Consider the following 25875-nt stretch of genomic DNA (forward strand, 5'->3'; position numbering starts at 1 on the left):
ATACAAACTAAACTCACTCCAGTTGCTGTACACAGGCAAGAGAGGGTGCCACAAGAGACCAAACTAAAAGGGCCTTGCGGACATCCCAGCAAGAGAGTGACTTGGCACAGCCCTGCAAGCTCAGGTTAGGACCCAGCCTTGAAGTCAGGATGAAGAGAACTGTGATATCTCAGAACAACAGCCTGACTTTTCCTTAAAAGTGGCTTCCTGTGAGTCAACAAAAAGCACCGCCTTGCCTTTCTCTAATAACCGTGCTTTACAAAGCATATTCCTGATACCAGGTGATCACAGAGATGGGGGTAAGCACGTGACCTATGGGAAGTGATTGTACTGTCATGACTACAATACAAATACCAATATGTCGAAATAGCAGATTAAAGCTTGGAATATAGCTGTGTGGTAGAACACTTGCCTAGCATGTGAAAGGCTGCAGGCTCTATCTACACCTCACTACACACACACACACACACACACACACACACACACACACACACACACACACGTACAAAAATAAATTATCAGATCTTTGGTGGAGGGCTTACAAAAAATCCAAAACAAATACAGATTCTCTAAATTTTGGTTGCCTATAAATAGACTTCTAAAAGAGTAGTAGACTAACCATACTGTTCATTTCTCATCTACTTCGAGCCATTAGAGGCTGTCTTCTACTTGAAATCTAATTAACTTGTCAGGATTCCAATGCTAAATAAATAGCTCAGTTACTTTCATAATGAGATTTTTTTTTTCATAATGAGATCCACAGCCAGGTCTTACATCATAGCTATATTCACTAGGAAAAATGCTTGCTGGGAAGAAACTGAGGTCCATAAATATCAAAAGTATTTGTAGTTTATAACTAATACTTAAAAGTTTGAGTCTGAACATTGTGTTTTTAAAAGACGTTATGAACTTCGTCTCCTAACGATATGGAAATGTTGGGCTGGGGATCTAGCTTAGCTGCTGTAGTGCTTACCTCCTGTGAATGAAGCTCTGACTTCCAGAATCCCACAAGCCAGGTACGGTCGTGCACACCTGTAATCCCAGCAGTCAGAAGGGGAAGGCTTGAGGATCAGAAGTTCAAGGTCATCCTCAAGTACCCAGAAAGATGAAGGCTAGCCTGAGGTTCATGACACCCTGCCTCCAGAGAAAACAGAATGTATAACCCTACAGATGCTGGAACTTACATTCTAAGGGGTTGGTGATGGAAGTTAATTAAGTAGCTAAATGTCAGGGGAGAGTGAAAAGAGCAGCAAAAGTGGGATGGGGGCTATGGGGAAAGAACTGCTATTTTCTATGTAAGAGAAGACATCACTCAGAAAGAGAAAGAAACATTGCTGACAGTAGGACCAGCAAGTACTACGGACAGTCAGACAGTTGCATGCTGATATGAGTGGAAAAGCAAGATGTGGCTGTGGAGAACGGGGAGTATCTGCAGAACTAAAGTCCCAGAACTGGGTGAGGGGCTTGTGAATACTCTTGTCTTTTCTTCTAAAAGTTCTGAGGAAAGATGAGATGAGATCTGACTGGTGTCACAAGATCATCCTGGCTTTGTTTTAGTAAGAGAGTCAGTCTCTCTCTCTCTCTCTCTCTCTCTCTCTCTCTCTCTCTCTCTCTCTCTCTCTCTCTCTCTGTGTGTGTGTGTGTGTGTGTGTGTGCATGCACATTTGCAAGTGCACACACATGGGCAGTGGTAGAAACACTGAGTGCTGTCAGAGACTCTTGCAAAGCTGACTGGATGGATGGTGTACACATAGTGGAAGGTGACTAGATGTGTGTGTTGAAGAAGGTCGAGAAAATCACCCGGAGATCAGTTACAGAGTATGAGAGAGGTAGGAAATTCTCTTCCATTACATCAGTAAACTATGATGCAAAAGCATCAGCTAAGATGACAGAAGTCGGGTGCTGGGGGAGGTAAGAAATGGTGACCTAGCCCTAAGTGGATGGGCCCTTCAGCCAGAACCAAAGCTGTGAGACCCAAACCAGTGGACACAGTTCCAATCAGGCACTACTAGAGACCCTTTCCCGTCAGGTTTGGTGGCCAGCTACAAGCAATAACAGTCCAGAAAGTGCCAAGACAGCTTTGATGTAAGTAGAGTTAAGAGGACTACGTTCTTCACCAAGGACCAGAGCCCAGGACAATGGTACGCGTTTCAGGGTAGTCTCATGTCCTCCTTTCCTAATTGGAAATAATCCTAATGCTGAAAATATTAACTGTTTCCCTGAAGCAGTGGAGGCCAAAGCCCACCTTGGGAAAATGCTTATGTCTTGGGCTACTAAAGCTAACCCTTAAAGAAACCCTGAACCTGGGGTGCCATGTGGGAGACTGTGGGCTAGGCCAGTACAATGCACCACCAGCACAGCCTTCCAAAAAGAACAAACAGCATCTCGCTCTTTTGTGAATGCACATCTTGCATAATGGTAAAATGCACACAAAATTATTTAAATCACCATTACCCTGTTTTATTTATTAAAAGATTAAAGTATCATGAAAATGTAAAAGATACCTTATAATCTTTCAAGAGGCCTGTTCCTCTCTGAATGTCCTCAAGCCTTTCTGTGTTTGGCAAAGGGCCTCAATGTGCATGCTTTGCCTCTTATCTGCTCTGTTATTTACATGTTTCAGAAGTCCAGCTCCTCGATAAGGGCTTCTGTTTGTACTTAGAAAAGCTCACTGACCTACAGCATCCCCTTCCAGGAGCAACAATCCTAGAGTTTCCACTTCTGCATAAGTTAAATTTTCTTTATGGAGTACTTACATCTCAGGCACTGCGTTATGTTTTATTAGCAGTTCTGACATCCCCTACAACAGCTGCTATGTCTATGCAAACATCAAGTCGTATTCCTTACTGTACCTACGAAAGTGAGGCTTTGATGTAAACTCAAATGCAGGCTCTAGTTGGTTGAATGGATAGATAGACAATGAAGATGCCTCATGATGCTCAGCCCGAGTCAAAAATGGAGGACAGAGCAGTTGATCGTCAGGATGAGAAGTAGGACTTTGTCGATGAAAACAGCCAATGAAAATGTAAGTTTAGATTTGTAAACATATACAAATTACTAGATGTTTTTTATGTACATCTCAAGTGAAAGCCAAAAGATTGGAAAGCTCTAACATAGGAAAGCAGTTCTTACCATTAAACCCCACTGTTGAAGGGCCCTTCACAACCTGTTAGATGGATTAAAGGAAGAACACCTAGCTTTTTTTTTTTCTTTCTTTTTTTCCCACAATCTAAATGCTTTTTATTTTATTCTATTTTATTTTATTTTCATTAATTTATATTTATCCACTTTACATCTTGACAGCAGCCCCTCTCCTTCCTCTCCTCCCAGTTTTGCCCTCAAATCTCTTCTGACATGAAGTCATAGCTGAACTAAGCACATCCATCCTCTCTCAATGAGTCCAGACAAAGCAGTCCAGCAAGGGAATGGGGATCCAAATGCAGCCCCTGCTCCAAATGTTTGGGGACCTACATGAAGACCAAGCTGCACATCTGATATAAATATATAGGGTGCATAGGTCGAGCCCATGCATGCATGCTCTTTGGTTGGTGGTTTAGTCTCTGTGAGCTCGCATGGGTCCAGGTTATTTGATTCTGTAGGTCTTCCTGTGGTGTCCTTGACCCATCCTGCTCCATCGATACTTCCCCTCATGCTTCCACAAGACTCCCAGAGCTCTGCCTAATGTTTGCCTGTGGGTTTCTACAGAACTGTTTTTATCAGCTACTCTGGAAGAAGCCTCACAGAAGACAGTTACAGGGCTCCCGTCTGCAAGCATAGCGGAGTAAGTATCATTAATAGCGTCAGGGGTTGCTGCCTCCGATGGCACGGCTCTCAAAGTGGACCAGTCTTTGGTTGGCTGTTCCCTCAATCTCTGCTCCATCTTTATCCCTGCACTCTCTGTTAGCTGGACAACTGGAGATCATTTTGAAGACAATAGAAAATTAAAAGCAAAAGTTGTTATAAGATATCAGAGCCTGTTTTTATGCTCTTAAGTACAGCTATGGTGGTATTGTTACCTAAGAGGATGCTGGAGCTAGCCCAGAAATACCTGAGACACCTGCCCTACTAGTTATACTAAAATAAAGTTTTAGATAGTTTTAAGTAAAAAGTGTGTGTTGTTTGTGTGTTTCTGTGTATGTGTTTCTGAGTGTGTGTGCGTATGTCTGTGTGTGTCTGTGTGTGTATATCTGTGTGTGTCTGTGTCTATCTGTATGTGTCTGTGTGTATGTCTGTGTGTGTATCTGTGTGTGTCTGTGTTTCTGTGTGTGTGTGTCTGTGTGTGTATCTGTGTGTGTTTGTGTCTATCTGTATGTGTCTGTGTGTGTGTCTGTGTGTATGTCTGTGTGTGTATCTATGTGTGTCTGTGTTTCTGTGTGTGTTTGTGTGTCTGTGTGTGTGCGGATGTCTGTGTGTGTCTGTGTGTGTCTGTGTGTGTGTCTGTGTGTGTATCTGTGTGTGTCTGTGTTTCTGTGTGTGTGTGTCAATGTGGGTATGTCTGTGTCTGTGTGTGTATCTCTGTGTGTCTCTGTTTGTGTGTGTGTCTATGTGTGTGTGTGTGTGTGCGTTAGTGGGTAATGAATGTTCATCACCATCGCATCCTTATTTCAATCTTTCTGTAGATTTGACATTTTTCAAGATAAAAAGCTCTTGAAAAATATGAAAAATATCTTCACGTGAATAATATCTTCAGCATTGCCACATGCAAATCTAAGAAACATTCCTAAAAGCAACTGAGTAATGATCTATGTGGTATAAATAATCAAGTAATAAAAAAAAACATGAATTCCTTTGGACAGAATCCAAACTCAAGAGCTTTAAAAGAGGCATTTCCACCCCTGAACACTGTGGCACGCAATAGGCAACAGCATTCTGGCAGTCTATAGACGTGTTCCCTATGACTCTCTAGTTCCTAGCATCCTTGGGGTGCCTCAGGGTTCACTGTTCCATCCTCAGTTTCTCAAATCCACCACAGAGTGTATGCACTGATTTCATCTCAGTCAATGATTCTATTTCTCACTTCACACACAAAGCCTCCCTTCAGCTTTGGAGAAAACATATACCTCAGAAGGGAAACTCTTCCCACCTACCACCAGCTGAGGTTTTCTGTCTGTGCTGTACTGCATAGATGCTGCTATTCAGGGATCAAACTACCACCTGCAGCTCTTTACTCCATTCCCCCACCATGAGCATGACAATGCTTTCTCTGGCCTGCCTCCCTTGCAGCTACAGGTGGCCATATGAAAAGGCCAACATTACTGCCCATACATTGCTTGTCCTATGGGAAAATGAGTCTCTGCTAAGGAGCCTATTGTCTGTTCTTTGTATTGGGAAGCACTTCTGACTAGTACACTCTAGAAGCCATGCCACTCTTCTTTTATCACGAAAGAGAGTCTGCTTCCAGGCATTGGATTCCATAATCCCCCACTCTCTCAGGGTCTTCCCCCTAGGCTCCCAACAGTCTCTTCAAGCCTTTGCTCTCTTCTGGTAACCTCACAACATACTGCTTAAATCCAGTCATCTCCCACCCATATTAAGTTAAAGCTGAAATCGTCTCAGACCTCCCATCATTCTCAGCCACTTGCTATCCATACTCTTTGTTTCAGATATTTGTAAGGAAAGAGCACTTCACATTCACTGTCCCTATTTTCTTATGTCCTGCTTGTTTCTCCAGCAACAGTGTCTGGATTCTAAGACTATGCCAAGGCCACCAGCAACATTCTTATTACAAAATCCAAAGGGAAGTCCTCAGTTTTCATCTCATCTGGCCTTTGCATAGCATTTGACATCATGATTATGTAATCCGTTTCGATATTATGTCTTGAGGGTATTTTTCTCAAGATATATTTCTCATTTACATCTAATAGTGGGATTTTGAGGGTTTTTTTTTTTTTGGTTCCAAGCTAAAAATTTCCCATCTGCATGGCATTCATCAAAGACTGGATAAAAGTTCTACAATGGGGAAGACCTTCATTTACCTTTAAGTACCATGGGAAAATAACAGGAATGCTATAAGCAATCAAAATAATTTTCTCTCCTAACTAAAACCAGTTTCATTCCCTTTATTACAATGGATAAGTTTTATTTTTTAAAATCAAATCATAATCCTTAATTAACTGTCATGTATGCTGGCTATTTGCAGAGAGAATTATTCAAAAGAATGTGTATGAAATCCTAATTACATCCATAGGGATGGCCGTTCTTCAAATGGGAAAGAGTGTGAAATGACACCGGAGTAGAGAGTCCAGTGAATCGCTGATCTTTAATAATCATCAGACATGCAGAGGCCAGCAAATAATAAAACAGTTTTCAAATAAACTCTTACATAATGGCATTACAAGAGAACTCAGAATTACAATGTGGCATTATCGAGACATGCAGATTAATGCCAGGATTTACTGTAATTAGTTTTCACCAGTTAACGTGCATGTACTTCCGATTAAGTAAACCAATAGACACATCTGCATGCTGACACATCCAAGCTGAAGCCTCACACATGTTCAACAATGTATGAAATGTCATTTACTGTGCAAAGTACTATCTATACCTCAGAAAAAGGTAACGTAAGCTACTTTGTCCTTAAAACTGGAGAGGAAACAGTACATTGGGTTTTGTCTTAATATAGTTATATTCCTAGAGCATGGGACTACACAATTATGTTGTCATCTTTATGGCCATCACCAAAATAAATCTCAGTATAGTAATATAAACTTTCTAAAGAAAAATGTTGTCTAAATACCAATGCAACATTAAAAATCTTTGTATGTTTGTACATAAATACATACACATATATATGGGGGTGGGCCGTGTGCACACATAAAGTTCAAGAGAAAAGACGTTAGTATTCTATCAATGGTCTAACAAGCCAATAATGGCTGGCATAGGAATATCATGTAGGGACAATATCTGGCAGATGCTCTTAAGTTCCGTGTGCTTTAGGATCCATGTGTCTCCACTTTAAGACTTAGATCCTTCCCTGAAGGTGCTCTGCAGACTATATACAGATGGAGCTCCATTCTCAGTACTTAATTTTCTCTCAGGAATTCGGTTTTAGACTCTAACATCAGTCAAGATAGTGTCTGGATCTCCCATCACCACAAACTCGGAGTAACAGACTCAGCACATGTGTTCTAGCACACTAGACACAACCTTCCTGTGCAGTGCCCTCTTGCTGGTACATACTCTGCTCCCTGACATAGAAGCAACCAAACCTAGCTAAGGAACACCCTTGTGGACCTTAACAGTTGGTTCTGAGAAGCAGAGTTATCTTTCCTCCATGACTCTTGATACTTGGACATGAGTTAACACTCTTTTTTTATTTTTGTAATTTTATTTTTCTGGTATGGGTGTTTTGCCTGTATGTATGTCTGTGCACCATATTCATGCAGTGTTCATGCAAGCAGGAAGAGGATGTCAGATCCCCCTCCCTGAAGCTGCAGTTACAGCCCATACAAGCCACTATATAGATGGTTGGAATTGAACCCAGATGCCGTAGCCAAATTAAAACGCACTGACCAAAAGCACTTGGGAAGGAAGGGGTTTGTTTCCCCTTATAGCTGATAAATCTGTCACTGAGGGAAGGCAGAGCAGGAATCTGGAGACAGGAACTGCAGCAGAGCCATGAAAGAGTGAGGTGATGCCATTCACAATAGGCTGGGTCCTACAACCAGTGTCTAAGAAAATGCACCACACATTTGCCCACAGACAATGGTAGGGCATCTTCTCAATTGAGTTTCCCTCTTCTGAAATGAGTCCAGCTTGTGTCAAAGTAACATAAAACTAGCCCGCACCCTTGGGTCCCCTGGAAGAGTAAAGATGTCTTAACTGCAGAGCATTCCCTTCTGCCTCCGATTTCACACTCTTGATGACTGCTTTCTAGCTCCATGGACAGGCTAGGTTCTTCTGTAGCAGAGTAGGGAAATAATGAGAGGCCAACTGAGAGAAACCCCTGGATGTCAGCTTCCTTTCCTTAAGCCAGCGACACCCCTGTCCTTCCTGCTGTTGGGTCATAAACTTCTTTGACTTCCTCTCACAAGTTCACATGAGGATTCTGTTACCAGAAGCCAAAATTCTAACTAGTACAGACTCAGAATTGAATTAGTGTAAGGACTCCCGGAATTCATAGGGCCCCAAATCCTTAGGCGCATTATGGATTAGTTATGGATTAGTTAAAGAGGCTAAGTATCTTTTGCCCCAAGTCACACAATGAATTTGCAATGAAGATACTGCTGCTGACCTTAAATTCACTAACTCTAGGCTCAATTCTGACTCCTTTGCTTCTTACCTTACTATACTGCAGGGGCTGGAAACTAAACCCTTTCCCAGTCTTCCTGTGCTAGGGCAGGCAAGTAGCCTATGTCCCAGACAACAAGCAGATTCGTATTCCCAGGATACAGATGAGAAATGGGGAAGCAGAGTACATTGACCTCTTTTAGGGAGGATAATGATACAATCGCATGGTTCTTTTGAAAGGAAGGAGGGAGGGAGAGAGAGAGAGAGAGAGAGAGAGAGAGAGAGAGAGAGAGAGAGAGAGAGAGAGGGACAGGGGGAGAGGGAGGGTACAGGGAGGGAGAACTATATTCTCAGGCAGTCTAGTTCCTTTCCTACAAAGAACAGTGGTGATGTCCCACAACTACAGTTTTTGTGTTCTGTTTTGACTCACACACAAAACAAGTGGCATGATCCTCCCAGGGTTCTATGTGCCATCTAAGAACCATCATTGAGTAAAACTGTCTCTTTATGCTTATATTAGTTGGAGAGCTTTAGGGACAGGACTTTCAGTAGACAAATTTGGTGACTGGAAATGTTGGCACTTTGAGACTCCAGGAAACAGGTTTGAAAGCCCAGAAGGTAGAAACTCAAGTTAGGAAGCAGTTTCATGGCTATCTAACTGTCCCAGGCTGAACTGCTGAAGCAGGCTGTGTGTAGTACATGAAAAGTTGGTCCCCAGTAAAATCACTAAATAGGATCTGGGTTAAGTCTAAGAACCCTGAGTTTTCTGATCTAAAATCCAGTGTCACTTATGCTTTAAGCTGCATCAGAAACTAAGGGGGAAATGGTGACTCAACAAGCTGACAGCCTTCCTTTGCCCAGAGATGTAGATGAATGGACTCTAAAAGATTCCCTCTCTGACTTTCATACATTCCAAATGGCAAACAAGTCATCTGTTAAAAGCAAAACAATGGGGGCAGTATGAAGTGCAACAGCAAAAGGGATCTAGAGCAGGTGACACAGCAGCACACCTCACTACCAGCACCAGAGGGTTGCTTGTAGAATTGCTTTGCAGCTGAAGCACACGTTTACACTCTCTGTCTCCCAGCCCCTCTCTCCCCACATCTCTCTCTCCCTCTCTCTCCCTCCCTCTCTTCTCTCCTCTATCAAGACGATAGAGTCTTGTTATTCCCAACAAAACATGTCTGACTCTGCAAAACAATGCATTTCAAGAGGCCAGATCCAATGGCCTGAAGAAGTAGGCCAGGCCCATCGCTCTGGGACAAGAGTGGTAAGGAGCTCAGTTGTGCTGTGCTTTTGCAGCCTCCAATCTATGTTCCTACCCAGACCATGGCTCGGTCATGGGACACAAGCTATCCTAGACAAATCAAGGGATGTGGAACTTCTACCTCCTAAACAAATGCAGATTTCTCCTTTGTTCAGGTTCTTCTAAAGGCTTTCCTCATCCCTACTCTGCTGCCATGGTGGCCCTCAACTAACCTTCTCAATGAATCTCTTTTGGAGGTTTGGAAGAGAAACATCGTTTCCCCTTTAAAGTCCAATTCATGTTGTCTAATGCTCTCTCACCTCAAGGCCGAATCATGGCTCTCCTGTGGTCTCAATGCCCTCTCCTCTGACAAGTCTCATTCCTAGAGAGTAATTTATGTCAGCCTCTTTTCCAGTCCAAGCCACCAGCTGCCTCCTCTCTTTTCTAACCATCTAGGAATGTGAACACTGAATATCAAGCAGTGGATTCAGTATTTACCAGACGAGGAGCAGATCCAGGTTGTGAGAGCCCTGCTGTAAATCTGAGATACAGATGCTTTAAAACTGGTGCAGTCAGAGATAGAAAATCAAGGGCTAAGGGTGAGCTGAACTTGGCTCGGATACATGCAAGGGCCTAGGTAGGCTCAGACCCAGGCATCACAGAAACCAAACCAAACCCTGAGAATAAGACAGATATGGCAGCACATCTGCCACCCACATAAGCAATACTCAGAAAAGACGGGGAAGATAGCCCTCTGTCCCTGCCTCCAGGGCCATGATGTGTGTGAGCTGGGATATCTGGGGTTAAGATAATTCATGGGATATCCCTGTGCAAGCAACGCTTACGTGGACACAGCTCATAGCTAACATGAGCACACTCATACCAGGCTGGACCACAGTTCTTATGGCAGAGTTTGATGAAAGCAAAGAGCACTACACATAGAAGATTCTCCTGCAAAATTGGCAAAGTCTTCACGCACAGGAAAATGTTTCTGTAAACATTTGTTTATGTGAGCTCAGAACTTCAAGCTTTACTCACTCTGTGGTGAATGTGCCTCTGTTCATTCTGCAACAGTTTTAACTTTAAAATGCAAGTTCTAACAAAGCCAACATTCACATTCCCCTTCAATTTTAATCAGTGGAGAAGGAAGAGTTGGAGGGAAGAGAGACGAAATGTTCCCTGCAACACAATAACTCTGGAAACTCGGGCACGTGTTACTTTTCTTCTTGGAGCCAGAGACGGTCCTTTTCCCATCTTTTGTCTTTCTCTCTCTAAGCCTTGCTTTTTCCATCTATAAATATGGCAATTCAGCTATTATGTCCCACAGGGGTGGAGGGGACAGCATTCTTCTTCATGCAGGGCAGTGGTGGTGCATGCCTTTAGTCCCAGCATTTGTGAGGCAGAGGCAAACAGATCTATGTGAGTTCAAGACCACCCTGGTCTACATAGACTGTTCCAAGTCAGCCAGCATGACCTAGTGAGACCCTGTCTCAAAAAACACTTTTTTGTCCGATTGGCTAAACTGAAGCTTCTGAGAGCCCAGCCCCTTGGCAACCAAATAATGAATCAAACTCTTTTGATTGAGAGCCAAGAGTAGGTGTTCTGTAGGAAAAGCCCTTTGTGCTTGGGGCTGTGAGCCACAGACATGATGAAACCTCTGTAGAGATCACTAAGGAGGAGACCATTACGGAAATGTAGATACACTGGGACAAGAGGAACTACAGAGGAATGAGGGCGGGAGCAGAGCCCTTGGGATTGTCATCCATAGTTCATTTTATGTCCACAATATACAGTGCCCTGCACAGTAATCAATGCCTTGATAAGCCTGGAAGAAATAGCAGGCTTAGCAAATGTCCAGAGACATTAAAATGTCTGAAGAGGAGTCTAAGTACTGCCCAATCCTAGCAGCTTAGCCAGTGCTGCCACACAGACGCACTGTGGGTATTATAAGGGTGTTATAAGGGACCATCTGATAAGAAAGGAAGTTCTTAAACCTGAAGTGTGAAAGTCACATTAGAGCAATTTCCTTAGGAAACATGTCCACTGCCACATCTATGTCAGGGACCAAATAGCATTTCTTGAGGCCCCGTTCCAGACATTGTGCACATTAGCAAATGTGTACCTCCAGAGGAGCCTTCTGTAGTGCATGCCGTGTAAGAATACTTTTCTGACTCAGAGAATATGGCTTACGTGATCATTATTCTAAAACTATTATAAAAATTGTATAATTATACGTGTGTGTATAAAATAATTTATCAAAAAAGGTCGGGAAGGAAAATTAATTCAACAGCTTGGAAAAGGTGCTAAAATTCTTTTTTACAAACCCCTTTGTTTCTTTCATTTTTCCTACTTTATATTAATTGATTCCAGTGCTTGCTTAAAATAACTTGATTCTAAATTGTATTTTATAACTGAGATTATAAACCTGCTGAATACATTCAGTGTTCTCATACGTGTATATATTTTAGGGCTGACTTCTTGATATTGGACAACCGATTAGGGCACTTATTCCTAGGGAAGACCATTTGTCCCTGTGTCCACAGTTGCTAAAATTCACCCAGGTAGCCTAACTTCATTTAAAATCTATATATCTGACCATCGTCTTGTCATTTGGAAGGTCCCAGGAAAAGAGTAGAATCTAAAGTCTAGTTCTGACGCTTGTAACTTCTGGGCAGGAAGAGATGGGCTTTCAGGCTATTGAGACAATGAATTCCCCAAAACTATAATTTCCCCTGTGGTCTCATGAAAAAAATAGAAAAAGGAAAAATGAATAGTTGGATACCATCCAGGGGAGAAACGTTTCTACGAGGAAGAGGTCTCACAAGGTCCTGACACCTTCCAGGAGAGACTGCAGCACCAAGTGACAGGTGGCCAATAAGCAGGACTGCCTCTGTCTCAGGACTATGAGGGATGTACCCTTCGTGATCTCTGTTTAAATCAAACCCCATCTTGGGATCCTGAAGATCAACTTGCTAAGTGGATAGGTAGGTCACCAGACCTCTTGATTCCTGTTCCCTGTCTGGCCACATTGAATGAATCTCCTTTCTCTGATTTTCATTCTTACTTGCCTGTTAGGTTGACCTACTGAGCACAGGTGACCAGGCCTAGTTTGTTTGAGCTCCCAGAGACCAGAATCTGACCCTAACAACTCTGTGGAGATTCTTATTCTAAACACATGCTTGTCCATAATTAAGCTGGCTTATGTCTTCATCACTTAATTTTCCTTTCCAACAAAGCTTAGATAATATCTGTCTCCTAACCACTTCTTTATCCATGACAGAAAACGTGGCACCAGATGTGAAACTCATCCTCACATACAAATATGAAGCATAATTATTTTAATTGAATGAACAATTAAAGTCAATTTCTCCCTTTCCCATCATGTTTACTGTCAGGCTCCAGAAATCCAACGTCATAAATGCATTTGATAATGTAATTATGTGTCTAAACTGAAGTTCATAGTCATACCATGAAAAACAGGTGTAGCAGGTAGTGTTTCCAAATATGTTAATAAAGAACACCTAATAAACAATAGACTGTAAATGTCCTTCATTTTAAATTTCACATATCCTAATTCTAACTCAGCAAATTAATACATTGCAATTATACCATCTGGCAGCCATGGGAAACCGATGATGTCTGCATGTAATGAAATATCTGCATTTTACACCGGGTTCCTGACTCTGGGCTGGACAATCACTTAAATTTCCCATGTAATTCTAGATGACTTCTAAGTTACATCCTGATACTACCACACTGTAGCACACAGAGTACAGTGAAGATGCCTCGTCCCTGCTGCCTTCAAAGCATCAGAAAAGGACTAACAGTCTTGGAGAATAATGAAGCCAAGAGTCCCTTCCCCTGAAATTAAAAACTAAAATATTTACCAATATTTTGTTGAGCTGATTCTTTTATACAGAAGACCAATTGCCACATGGAAACATGTCTCAATAAAGACTGTAACATAAATACCTAGAGTCAATTTCCTGTAGGGTTCTCAATGAATAATACCCTTTGCCTTTTTGTTTTATCCCCTTCTGGCTCTTGACCAATGATCACCTCACATTATCTGAGCCTCCATAACTCAGTCAGAAAGGCTTGTCTCCAAACAGACTCTGTGCTACGACCAACTCTTATACTCGATCATTAGAAGTACAAACATTAAAAGTAGCCCAAAGCCTGACCTCTTGTTAGCTCTGTTACCTATGTTAACTGGCCTCTCTGTACCTCCTCACTTTCCTCACCTCTTACATGGAAACATGAGCCAGTTCTCACACTCCCTACTGGCATGTTTAGTAAAGGACTCAACACACGAGTGTTGACAGGAGTGTCTACCTGTCTACAGCTTGGTCTCCCAGCTCCCATCCATTGCTACTATCTTGGCGATCTGTGTGAGTTCCCAAACATCTTCCTACTTGCTTATAAAGATCACCATATGGGAAAAAAAATCACCAAAGACACAAATAACTATATATAATGTAGGTATGCAATGATGTAATGGTGAATAATATTTCTAGGGGTTAAAAGTTCTAAACAGTTCACTTGTAAAACTTGAAGACATGAATAGCGAGCTAACCAATGACACAATACCAGCCTGTAGTGATGATGCTGCAAATAAAGCATACATGAGAAAAACAGCTCCTCACGCAAGTTCCAGTTGTCTAGAACTTAATATGACACTGGTCCCAATACTTGGATGAATTAAAACATAACATAAAATTCTCAAAGATCTTCATACTATTGGAATTTATGAATGAATCTGATTCGTGAAGTTGTTGCTTGGGGGTGTTGTGCATACTGGGTATGAATTTATGACTGAATCTGATTTGTGAGGTTGTTTCTGGGGACAGGGCTTATGCATACTGGGCGTGAGCTGTGGTGCTAAGGTACACTCTCTATATGCTGAGAATGTTTTTATTTAAAAGTTTTAAAATTTATTCTGTACATATAAATTTATGTAAATATTATCTTTTACATAAAATAATGAAACCATGGTCATTTGAAAGTAAAAATGGAAGCTCTAAAATGAATTGAAGAGATTACAACAGAAACATAAATCTCTCTCTAGAAAATTAGAAGACAAACCCAGAAGTCATTTTTATCACAGAAGTAACCTTACGTTTTCAGCTAAGACACGTAGTAGAAAATAGTTGACTCACAGTTTGAAGGAAGCTGAGGGTCTGGAGTTGAGGTGTGCCAGCCACAGCGTGGCAAGGCATCTACATTCTCCAACAATCTGCGACAGGCCTCAGAGAAGCCAGAAAGAGTCCAGTTTCCAACACAAGGAAACGGAAACACCGTTTGAGCAGATGGAATTCTAACCCGCCCTGACTATCATTGTACATTTTGCATGTGTACCAAATTATCATACTGTACCCTACAAGTGTGCATCGGGAAAACAATTCCGAGTGCAGCTGCAGTGGTGATTAAAATCAGATAGGAAAACTTTCAAGCACACCACCCAGTTAGAAACTGAAAGCCATCACACATGAAGAGAAGGACAGCCTGAAAGACATAACCAGAGATGAGAAGTTTGCCCAAATAAGTTTATCCTTCAAAAACTATTTCCGACCAATACTCGGTCTCCTGAACAATTAAAATTTGTCACTTGAAGCTGGAGAGATGGTTCAGCACTGCAGTGCACTAGCTGCTCTTCAGAAGACCTGGGTTCAATTCCCAGCACCCACAGGGCAGTTCACAACCAGCTATAAACCACTTCCAGGGGATCTGACACCCTCTTCCGGCCTCAGGGGACATCAGGCACACGTGAGGCAAAGATATACATGCAGGCAAAATACTCATACACAGAAAATAGAAAATTATTCCAAAAGTTCACTCACTAAATAATTCCAACAACATTTGTTTTCTTTCCACTCTCCCTCGCCTCTTCCCTGTGCCTTCCCTCTTTTTCTCTCCTAATGTCTCACTCTATTTTTATTTCACTTTTTTCTAACAGAGTATCACTATAGATCCTGCCTAGGGGCCTTGGACTGGATCTTCTCACCTCAGCTTGCCAAGAACTAGGATTGCAGGCACATGCCACCATGTCTGGCTTAGACTTTGTTTAGAGAAACATTTGTGGTTTTAAGTTCCATTTCTGATGAAATGTCAAAAAGAAAATCAGATGAGTTAGCTACACTGTGACATACCCACATGATGGCAGAGGGTGCTTTTAAGAATCACTGAATTATTAGGAAACACTCCAGATGTTAAACAAGGTCAAGATGCAAAGGCAGTAAAGGGCAGTATGCCATCCGAGGCCAGCACTAGCTTCCACTGTACATGACTGCTCCTTCTCTCTTCCTAAGGCTTGGATCTACGTGAAAATTATAATACAAAATTAATTTTCCAATCTTTCCTAAAGTTGTATTAGTTTGGTTTTTCTAAGCTCATATAATATTACTTCCAACAGTATCTCTTGGCCCCCAGAACCCCCTTATTAAAGTAATAAGACAAAGAAAAATTGGCATTACAGTGTTCGTTCAGTAAATATATATATCCTAAATTTATCTCTTCTACATTTCTGTACCATGGTTTTAACAATTCACTATTTTAATACCATGCAAATACATGTTCAATGTTTTATTTTAGAATTTAAAATTTAGAAAATCTTTCTGCATGATGTTTTATGTTTGGTGCAGAGATCATACATTGGTTGCCTACATTTAAAAGAATGATATACTCATATTTAAGAAATTTCCATCATATATAGTTAAATTTAATCATGCCAATTAATCCAATTAAGCCAATTCTGTTTACTCTCTATATGAAATTAATATACTTGGCCATGTCCCATGCAAAGAGAACTGTATGTACTTCCTTTCCAGTATAAAAATGTAACGAATCAACATGAGATAGACCTTATCAAAGGGAGAAGGGGGAGTGGAGAAATGGCTCAGAGATTAAGAGCACTGGCTGCTCTTCCAGAGGATGTGTGTTCTATTCCCAGCAACCACATGTTGCTCGTGTAACTTCAATTTTAAGGGGCACAGATCAATTAAAAAAACAAGGAAGAAGGAAAAAAAAACCTGTGACCATTTGAAGCTGTTCAACTCTCAATTGATTCCTGAAAGAAACACATCATTTATTTTAGCACAAAATCTGTTTTTTATTCTAAATAAAAAGCTCTTGCTGTTTTTTTGTTTTTGTTTTTGTTTTTTTGTTTGTTTGTTTTTGTTCAATGAACTTAAGAACTGGGATGTGTGATTCAGTGGTAGAACATTTGGTTAGCATTTAAATAGCATTACACACAGAGAGACATACAGGCGCTCTCTCTCTCTCTCTCTCTCTCTCTCTCCCCCCCCCCCCTCTCTGTGTATGTCTTTGTCTCTGTCTCTCTCTGTGTCTCTGTCTCTCTCTGTCTCTCAAAAGTTAATTAAGCCTTTAAGAATAGAGACTAGATGTTGAACACCAATGACGCAATGACCTCCCCGAGAGGCTCACAGAAGGCCTGTTAAGGCTGTGAGCACATCCTTGTGTAATAGGGAGATCTCTATCTGCCATGCCAATGATACTGTCATCCTCAGATGTCAGGAAAGCTGAATTAATTACAGCTTATTGCAGCTCACATCCTCATCTTCTGAGAGCAGCCCTGCACCATTTCACACATCTCTGACCATTAACTGTAATCTCTCCTTCAACTGAACACCATCCAAACACTGCCCATGGCGAGTAAATTACAGTCTGAGAATGAAGTGGGAGTTAACGATTGATTCTATGCATGGAGATGCCTACCAGCAGCTACACAGCAGAATGGCTGTTATTTGGTAAAAGTTGTAGGTGTGAGGTTTTCTGCAAACAACACAAAGTTTTCAAGAGAAACAGGAACATTAGTTACTATCTTCAGAGTTGGAGAACATTCTGGACTAGTATTTCAATCTAAGTCATTTAATCACACTAGTTAATGAACACAAATAACTTTTGTGGGGGCATGAAGAAGTGCTGGTCATGGGACACGGTGCCATGTAACTGGAACATGTTCTGCCACTGAGCTACAACCTAGTTCCAGAAATAAACTCTTCAGTTCCTAAAGCAAAGGTAAAACAAATATTATAGGTTCTTGAAAGTTTGATCTTTAGCAGCTATTTGAACCCCCACAAAACGAATTTTGTCTCTTAACATTTAGTGTGTGTGTGTGTGTGTGTGTGTGTGTGTGTGTGTGCAAGCACTTGTGTGTGTGTGTCCACGCCTGGGTCTGTGCAGGTGTGAGTGCAGATGTCCTCAGAGGCCAGAAGCATTCAATCTTCCTGGTGCTGGGGGCCACCCTTCAAACATGGGTGCTGGGAACTGAACTCCGGTCCTCGAAAAGCAGCTAGCACTCTTGCCCCCTAGCTGTCTCTCCAGCCACCACCCCTCATGCAGTTGCTTCTTTCTTTGTTTGTTGGAGCATGAAAAAGCAGGATTTGTGAGTTAGAGAAACCAGCTGTGACTTCTTGGGCGAGTAGTCCAATTGCTGTCACCTTCTCTATGTAGTAAGTGTTTGGCCTGACTAGCACTGCAGTTCACCTCTTCTTTCCCTGTGCATAGCTCTGCACTGTGCTGCAAGCTATTCGAAGTAAATGTCACTCTAGTTCCTTCATGGACAAGATATAAGTGAGTCCTTGAAAATCCATCCTATGTGATTTTAAGCAGTATTATCTCAATATATCCAATAAAACTCCCTTAAAAGTTGATACATTTTGTGGCTCAGTCATGTCCTTAAATGCATTTAACAAGCAGGGGCTTAAAGTACAAGTGAGGCAGAAACATACAGCCCAGCCTCTAGGCTCATACTAAAATGAAGAAAACAGCCTGTAATAAAGGTCTCCAAGTGAACACTGGAGATAGATAGCTGGCCTTCTCTCTGTGCTGAACATGTTAAATAGTGCATCCAAAAATATTTGAGCAATCTGCCTATTTCCCATCTGGTAACTTTCTCAACTGAGAACGGCAAGTTCATGTGAGAGTTCATCCTGAGTTCAAACATGTTGGAGCAGGTCATCCCCAGGGCAAAGGTTCATCTAGAGTTTACTTGGTTTTCTTTTTTTAAGCCTGAATTGGATAAAGAACAAATATACTAGTTGGAGCTATTTTACATTATGATCACAATGTTTCTCAGCAGCATAAATAAAAGTTATAAAATGTCAAAGTCCTTCTGCATTATGTCCTGGCATCAACAATGCTTTGGGAGGAGACCCCCAAAACACTGTCCTTACAGAAGCCATAGTTAATTTCATTTTATAGTATGTACAATATTTAAAGGAAAAACATTGTCGAATTTTATGTTGTATTAAACTATTGATTGAAACTGCATATCTGGGAGCTACAGTGGTGGCTCAGTGGTTAGGAGCACTGGTTGCTCTTAGAAAGGATGCTGGCCTGGGTCTCAGCTCCCACATCTACCATGGCAGGCTCACAACTATCCATCAATCCAGTTCCAGAAGATCTGATGCTCGTTTCTTGAAGCACTTATGGGTGGGTTAGTCACAAAATAAAAGTCTAAGGAAATAGTCATTTGCAACAAAATTACTGAGTATTTGGGAAATTTTAATTCGACAGCATTAGCCAGTATTAATTAAATCAGCAACCAATGTTACGATTTTTCTTTTGAGTAAAATCTTTGAATTAAAAACACTGGATTATTGGGCACAGTAGAGTACACCTCTAATTCCAGCAGTTGGGAGGCAGAGACATGGTGGATGATATTAAAAGATTACAGTTGTTAACAGTTCTGGAGATTCTAAATAACACAGTCTCCACATCTTGGTGAAGACTCCTTGACAGTATCAATACATGGCCGAAAAAGAAAATGGAACCACTTCTTACTGAAGGAACATGCATGGAAAAGAAGGCAGAACCATTAACAGCCCATTCTCTCAGGAGCTGATGGAGTCCGGCCCCTAAAACCTGGCCTTTCCCACAAGGCAGCATTGACCATTCGAGAGGCTGGTGCCTGCCTTGACCTATCACCTTCCCCTTTGCCCCACATCAGTTCTTTGTCATCTCAACAGAGCCACACTGGGGACCATGCTTCCAACACAGGAAACTTTGGCAGACAACCCACATACAAACCTCAGCGACTTCATCTGAGCTGTAAGGAGTGAACTCCAGATGCATTCTCTCTGTAGAGTGCAAGTGCACAGGAGAATTCAGCAAAGGGTTCTAAACCAACTAAAGTGCATCCTATTGTGTCTCAAATTCAATTGCCAAATGCAGTTCTTATCTTCCCAAGACAGCGTTGGATCCCTAAGAATACATGTGTTTCTCTGGAGCATGGTGTATTGCCAATGAGTTTTTAATAGACAGATAACTTACACCGAGATGTTCCCTCACTAAATGCCTGGTGTTTACTATTTGCAAGAATCTGTGCTAAGGATTACAGAGGACCCAAAAATCGATCCGATTTTTGCCTTGAAAATGCCTATAGCCAGTGCGATAAATGTGAAGTAAATATAATAAATAGCAAAATTGAAATGATTTAGTGCCATTGGAAGAATAATGTCAATGACTTTGATGAGAAACATGAGTAACATGAGAAGTATACGAGCCAATCCAATAAGGAAAAAGGCTGAGGACAGCAAAGTAGAGCATCCTCTACCTCAGGGTTCTAAGATGCTGAACTGTCCACGAGGCAAACATTTCCAAATGGAAAGGCCTGGATTGTGCTGAGCAAAAACCAAGCAAAACTTTTCTGAGCATCCGGGAGGAAAACCAGGTATATTAGTTACTTAATGTTGTCAAGATAAAACACCATGACCAAAAACAACTTAGAGATGGAAGTCTTTGTTTTAACAGAAGGATAAAAGTCCGTCGAGGTGGGAAAGCATCACAGGAGACACAGGAAGCTGAGGGATCACATTCTTATCCACATGGGAAGCAGAGAAAGTGGCTGGAGGTAGGTAAGGCTACAAGCTCTCATAACCTGTCTCCAATAAACCTCCTCTATGAAGGCTATATATAAAGGGTCTATAGCCTCTGCAAATCAACAACAGGGGGCCAGGCATTGACATCCCTGGGCCTAAATGAAACGGCTCTCACTTAAATGAGCACACCAGCCTGAGGGCAGGTCACACCAAGCAATGCATTTGTTGGATAACAATTACCCAAAGCTGTGTATTTTTACATTCACCATTTATGCATCTAATATTATACCTCTGAAAACCACTAGGCAGCTGGTCAATGTGTGGTAAGTGCTTGTAGAAACTGTCGGCGACCCGAAGAGAAAGGACTGAGCAGGACACATGGAGATGCTGGTTCTCAGAGATTCGGAACAAGTCTTTGGCTCCTTTGCACATGAATGATGAGCACCCCAGCTGCGTGGCACACAGTTCAAGGACAAGCGTTCTGGAGCAAAACCACGGAGGCCTCGATGGCTAATGAGGATGACACATCATCAGATCCCTGCCCGGTCAGATCCCTAGGTCTCTGGTGACCCTGACTGATTCCATCTGCTAGTTGCTTGGCTGGGTTTCCCACCCTCCTCCTGCAGCTTGCAGTAACTGGAAGGCCATTGTAAGTCCAAGCTGACAGAGCTTGTGCCTCAGCTTTCAGAGAGTCCTTAACAAAAAAAAAAAAAAAAAAACCTGGGTTTTTTTTCCTCCAGTAATAAATATGGGGTAATAGATGGTTAACCAAAGTGCTTAACTAATATAACCATGATGAATAGCAATACCATGGTTTCATTGTTGCAAACCACAACTAAAAAAGTCAAATGACAAAATCAGAGGCAAAGAATAATGACAGTTTATGCATTTTCATTCCCTGTTTTTTTAAGAGCTATTACATGTATGAGTGTGTGCACGGTGTGCGTATGTGCATAGATGCATATGCACAAGGGCATACATGTGTGTGCCTTCATGTGTACCTGCATGTGTGCCTACATTACATGTGTGTGTGAGTGTGTGTGTGTGGCATGCGCATGTGCATGCAAACGAGGGCAGCATGCATGTAGAAGTCAGAGGACAACCTTTAGAACCTGTTTTTCCCTCCGCCGTGTGGGTCCTAGGCTAAACTCAGGCTGTCAGGATCTGGCAGCAGGCATGTTTACCTGCTGAACTATCTTAGTGGCCTTAGTTCAGTAACTCTAAAATGTCTCTAAAGATAGAAAAATGAGATCAATATGGGAAAAAGGTACAAGAAAGCAAATCATTACCAAAGCCATATGACAGTATAATAAAGATATTAATGCTGCCAAACCAATCATCCTTTACTCTGACCAAACCTGGAAGGATAGGGTCTGGAATGGCAAAGTGTCAGGTGAGAGGACAGGGTTGGAAAGACAAAAGACAAAAGCAGTGGCTGGCATCAGAAAGTCTTGTATAAGCGAGTGATTTATGCCAAGCAAATTTATTAAGATATATACAAGTTGTACAGGGCAGAACAAGGTCAGCAGAGAGCTAAATCAGACAATGTTGGCAAAGAAAACACAGGCTACCTCAGGCACATCTGCCTTAGGACTCACAGTTACAGGGTAGAAAGCAAGGTTCCCAGGAACTGAAACCTTAACTCCTTTGAGGCCCAGGCCCAAGCCCCAAAATAGATCGTGCCAAGTCTGTTCCTGGACAAGAATGCAGAACGTTCCCTTTGTCCTTTTTTCAGAGTCTCTGAGAAAGTCTCAAGTTGGTCCAGCTCCCAACAATACTCAAAGTGTATCCAGACAGAACTCCTTCTTTAGATAGAGCTCATGTAGAACAAGCACCAGACAGCAGCACACACAAATGTACATTTGTGATACGTAATTATGTTTGAGCCTCTCATCAGAGGCCCAGCAAAGCCAGCATGTAAGTTTGCTTTCCCAGCCCAGAGAAGTAAAGACCATGCTTGTTTAATTTAAAATAGGGTCTCGAATATATAGCCTCGCTGTTCTAGAACAAACTATGGTCAAAGCTGCCCTGGAGTGCCTCAATTCTTCAGCCTCAACCCCCTGAGATCTGGGATTACAGGTACAAGTCCTCAAATCCAAAGAAATAAATGTCTTCCCTACCAAAAAGTATGCAAACTCCATTATTTTGTTTTAACTACAGGAAAATAATTGTGCAGGTTCATGTCTTACATCATCTATAAAAATAAAAATAGATCACATGCCAAAATATGAAATCTAAAACTATTAGTCTTTAAGAGGCTATTACGGGGTTGGGGATTTAGCTCAGTGGTAGAGCACTTGCCTAGCAAGCACAAGGCCCTGGGTTCGGTCCCCAGTTCCGAAAAAAAGAAAAAAGAAAAAAAACCTATGTTTTTGAGTTAGGTGGGATTTTTTGTTGTTTTTCTTTTTCTTTCATTCTTTTTTGGTTTGATACCATAAACATGATCTATAAAAGTAAAAATTTGGGGCTGGGGATTTAGCTCAGTGGTAGAGCGCTTACCTAGGAAGCGCAAGACCCTGGGTTCAGTCCCCAGCTCCGAAAAAAAGAACCAAAAAAAAAAAAAGTAAAAATTTATAGCTGAATCTCATCAAAATTTAAAACATTTTTCTTACAGTATCTTGGAAATGACTAAGGACAGAAAGGGAGAGGATTCCTTGCCCGTGTGTAAAGAATTTCTACAGAGTAAGTAGACGTAAGGACAGAAACCAGTCCAAGTAACTGGCCAGTCTTGGCAGCTGACACTGATTTTTATCAAGTAACAGCAGATCAGAAATCGATTTCTAGAGGTCAGACCTGAGAGCTAACCAGAAAATCACACGACATCAAATGGCTACAGCTGTTTACCCAACGACGTAAGACGTCTTGCTTAGGAAGCTGTCGCATGCACACGCATTGCCTGTTTCATCACGTGGTCTCAGCTGCCATCTCCAGTGACAACTGCCATTTCCAAGCTGACCCCAGCCTCACTGGAGGTTTCCGAAGGACATCATGGCTGCCTCAGTAGAGCCTTGTAGTAATCACTCTGAGTTTAACTCCCATGCAAGTTCTATGACCTCTTTCTCTTTCCACCATGACGCACCACCATCTTGGAGGGAAACATGCTAGAGGCAGGAAGTTCCCGATCATGTAAGAATGACCACAGAACTAACTTTTGAGTGGTTATGACCATCCGATATGTGGCTAGTAATGAACTAGACAAAGGTAAAAGGGTATGTCCTAAAAGGTATATGTGAGTTACTAATGAAACGATTAATTTTAGTTTTAACAATACACTGGCTTTTTAAAATAAATAAATAAATAAATAAATAAATAAATAAATAAATAAATAAATAAATAAATAACCAACCCTCTAGAAAGGACTGATCAGGACAATTGGTTACCACTTTAATTACTCTTTCAAATGGGGCTATTCACACACAAGCCACAGCATGCATCAGGAAGTCAGAGAAAATCCTGACTTCTTTCACGCTTTGGCTCCAAAGACTCCAGCCCACCATGAGGCTTGCTAGAGTGTTTACCTGCTGAGCCGTCCTGCCAGCCTGCAGGTCAACCCCTACCAGACTCTCACATCTTGCATTCTGGTGTTTTCTGGTGGCTCACTGAGGGATGGCTAAAGCTAGAGCATTCTGGAGTTCTAGAAGCAGGAAATTTATAATGATAACCCAGGAGATCTTAGCGTTAAGGTAAAATTATCCTTTCTGGGGATATAACCAAACTTTGGATGTTTTTTCCCAGGTGGAAAAGGTATTTTGATAATGCCTAGCGTGCCTCACATTCCCTGAAACCCATCCCCACATGCTGACTTAGCAGCCTTGACCTATTCCAACCACCTAGGTAACAGGCCATGGAATCAGGGCTGAGGCTTAGTGACTCACCTATAGTCACAGAGCATGGTAGTAAGAGCGGCAAGATAAAACCCATGCCAGACCATGTGGGCTTGTCTATGTGACTCCGGCGAGCAGGCCATCTGATAGGTGTCTGCAGATGACTTTAAATGCTCTGCTGGACTCTACCTATGAACTGGCCACAGAACCGCTATAAGCAAAGGGGATCACAAATAACACAAAGCCCTTTCTAATCAAGTGTGGAGTTTTTTGCTTCTGTGCTTATACTCAGCCCCATCCTCCTGGCCCTCCCCACAACTCTACCCTCCAACCCCTTTCCCCTCCTTCTCTTCTCTCTTTCTCTCTTTGCCTGAGACAGGCTTGTCTCAAACTCCAGATCCCCCTGCCTCTGTACCACCCACACACCATGCACTCCATGGACATTTCCTTAAAGTCCCCTCCCTCCTACTTCTTCTCCATGTCTTCAGTGGTTCACCCTGTCTGTTTCTATCCAGTCGTGTGCCATGACCGTCCATCCTCCTTCCAAAGTTTCTCCAAAGCTAGATCATATACTCCTTCCTAGCCATCCTCACCCAGGCTGCAGAGATCCTGCCTCAAATTATCTTCAGTGGTTACTTCCCTGGAAGTAACTCCCTCCATCCACCTGGTTTCAGTCCGCACCCTCTCATCTAAAGCACACTGGTGCCTTGATGGGACCCTGTGATGTCAGCTCTCTCGTGGCACATACATAGCATAAGCAGTATAACTGTATTCATTGACATTCGAACTCTCTAAAATGACAAAGTTCAAAATGAAAGTCGACTTTAAAATATCAAACATCACTTTCTGTAATTTATGAGATGCTTCTATAAATTTGAGAACACCTTGTGTTCCTCCTCCAACCCCACTTCCTTTGGTTTTGTGATGTCATTGTTGTTTGTTTTTCAGTATACAGTAAACCCATAGCCCTCACTCATTCTCTAGGTGACCATATCACTCCCCCTAGTGGATAATGAGAATATTAAAAGTAGCCTTTCACAATTCTGCAGTGGTCTGAAACTGTCAGTAACAAAAGTAAATGGAATGTACTATATCAAGACTAGTGCTGATTCAAAACATCTTCTATCAATCTTTCTCTCTCCTCTCCTCTCTCTCTCTCTCTCTCTCTCTCTCTCTCTCTCTCTCTCACCTTCTTCTCCCCATCTCCCCTCTCTCCTTCCTCCCTCTCTCTCTCCTTGCCTTTTCTGTTGTTACCCCTTAACCTTCTGTTGATCATGCAACCCATTTTAAGGGAGAAACCATTCCTTAGCAGAGACACAGGTTCAGTGCCACAAAAAGGAGTACTCAGAAAAGCCACCCAGAGTCACGATAGGTCAGGGGACCTTCTCGGCTCACCCAACACATCAAAGTGCTGGACAAAGACAAAATGGTCTTGAACCTAGATCTACTACTGTCAGCAGCTTCTGGGAGTTACCTCACTGTGGTTAACTACCACACACACACACACACACACACACACACACACTCTCACACACACACACATACACACACACACACACAAATAAATTGTGGAAAAACAATAGGACACTACTTTTAATTTTTTTCCTTGACTAACTTCAAAGCAGCAATTACAAGCCAATCAACTATATATTACTTGCAAGTCTACATCAAATATTAGGCAATTATAGCAGTCGAGTTCTTTACACAAACTTTCCCAGGTGAGCCTCAAAGCAAA

General features: G+C 41.9%; 1 long non-coding RNA gene across 5 annotated transcripts in view; it reads left to right on the forward strand.

Annotated features, from left to right (window-relative positions):
• The window catches only part of LOC102555909 (uncharacterized), a 110656-nt gene that overhangs the window by 68377 nt on the left and 16404 nt on the right, over nucleotides 1–25875 (forward strand). For all 5 annotated transcript variants that reach the window (XR_010064330.1, XR_010064335.1, XR_010064336.1 and 2 more), the window contains one exon: nucleotides 22931–22998. This is a non-coding gene — a long non-coding RNA (uncharacterized LOC102555909). The remainder of the gene's footprint in view (nucleotides 1–22930; nucleotides 22999–25875) is intronic.

Source organism: Rattus norvegicus, chromosome 2, assembly GCF_036323735.1.
Source record: "Rattus norvegicus strain BN/NHsdMcwi chromosome 2, GRCr8, whole genome shotgun sequence".
Lineage (NCBI taxonomy): Eukaryota > Metazoa > Chordata > Mammalia > Rodentia > Muridae > Rattus > Rattus norvegicus.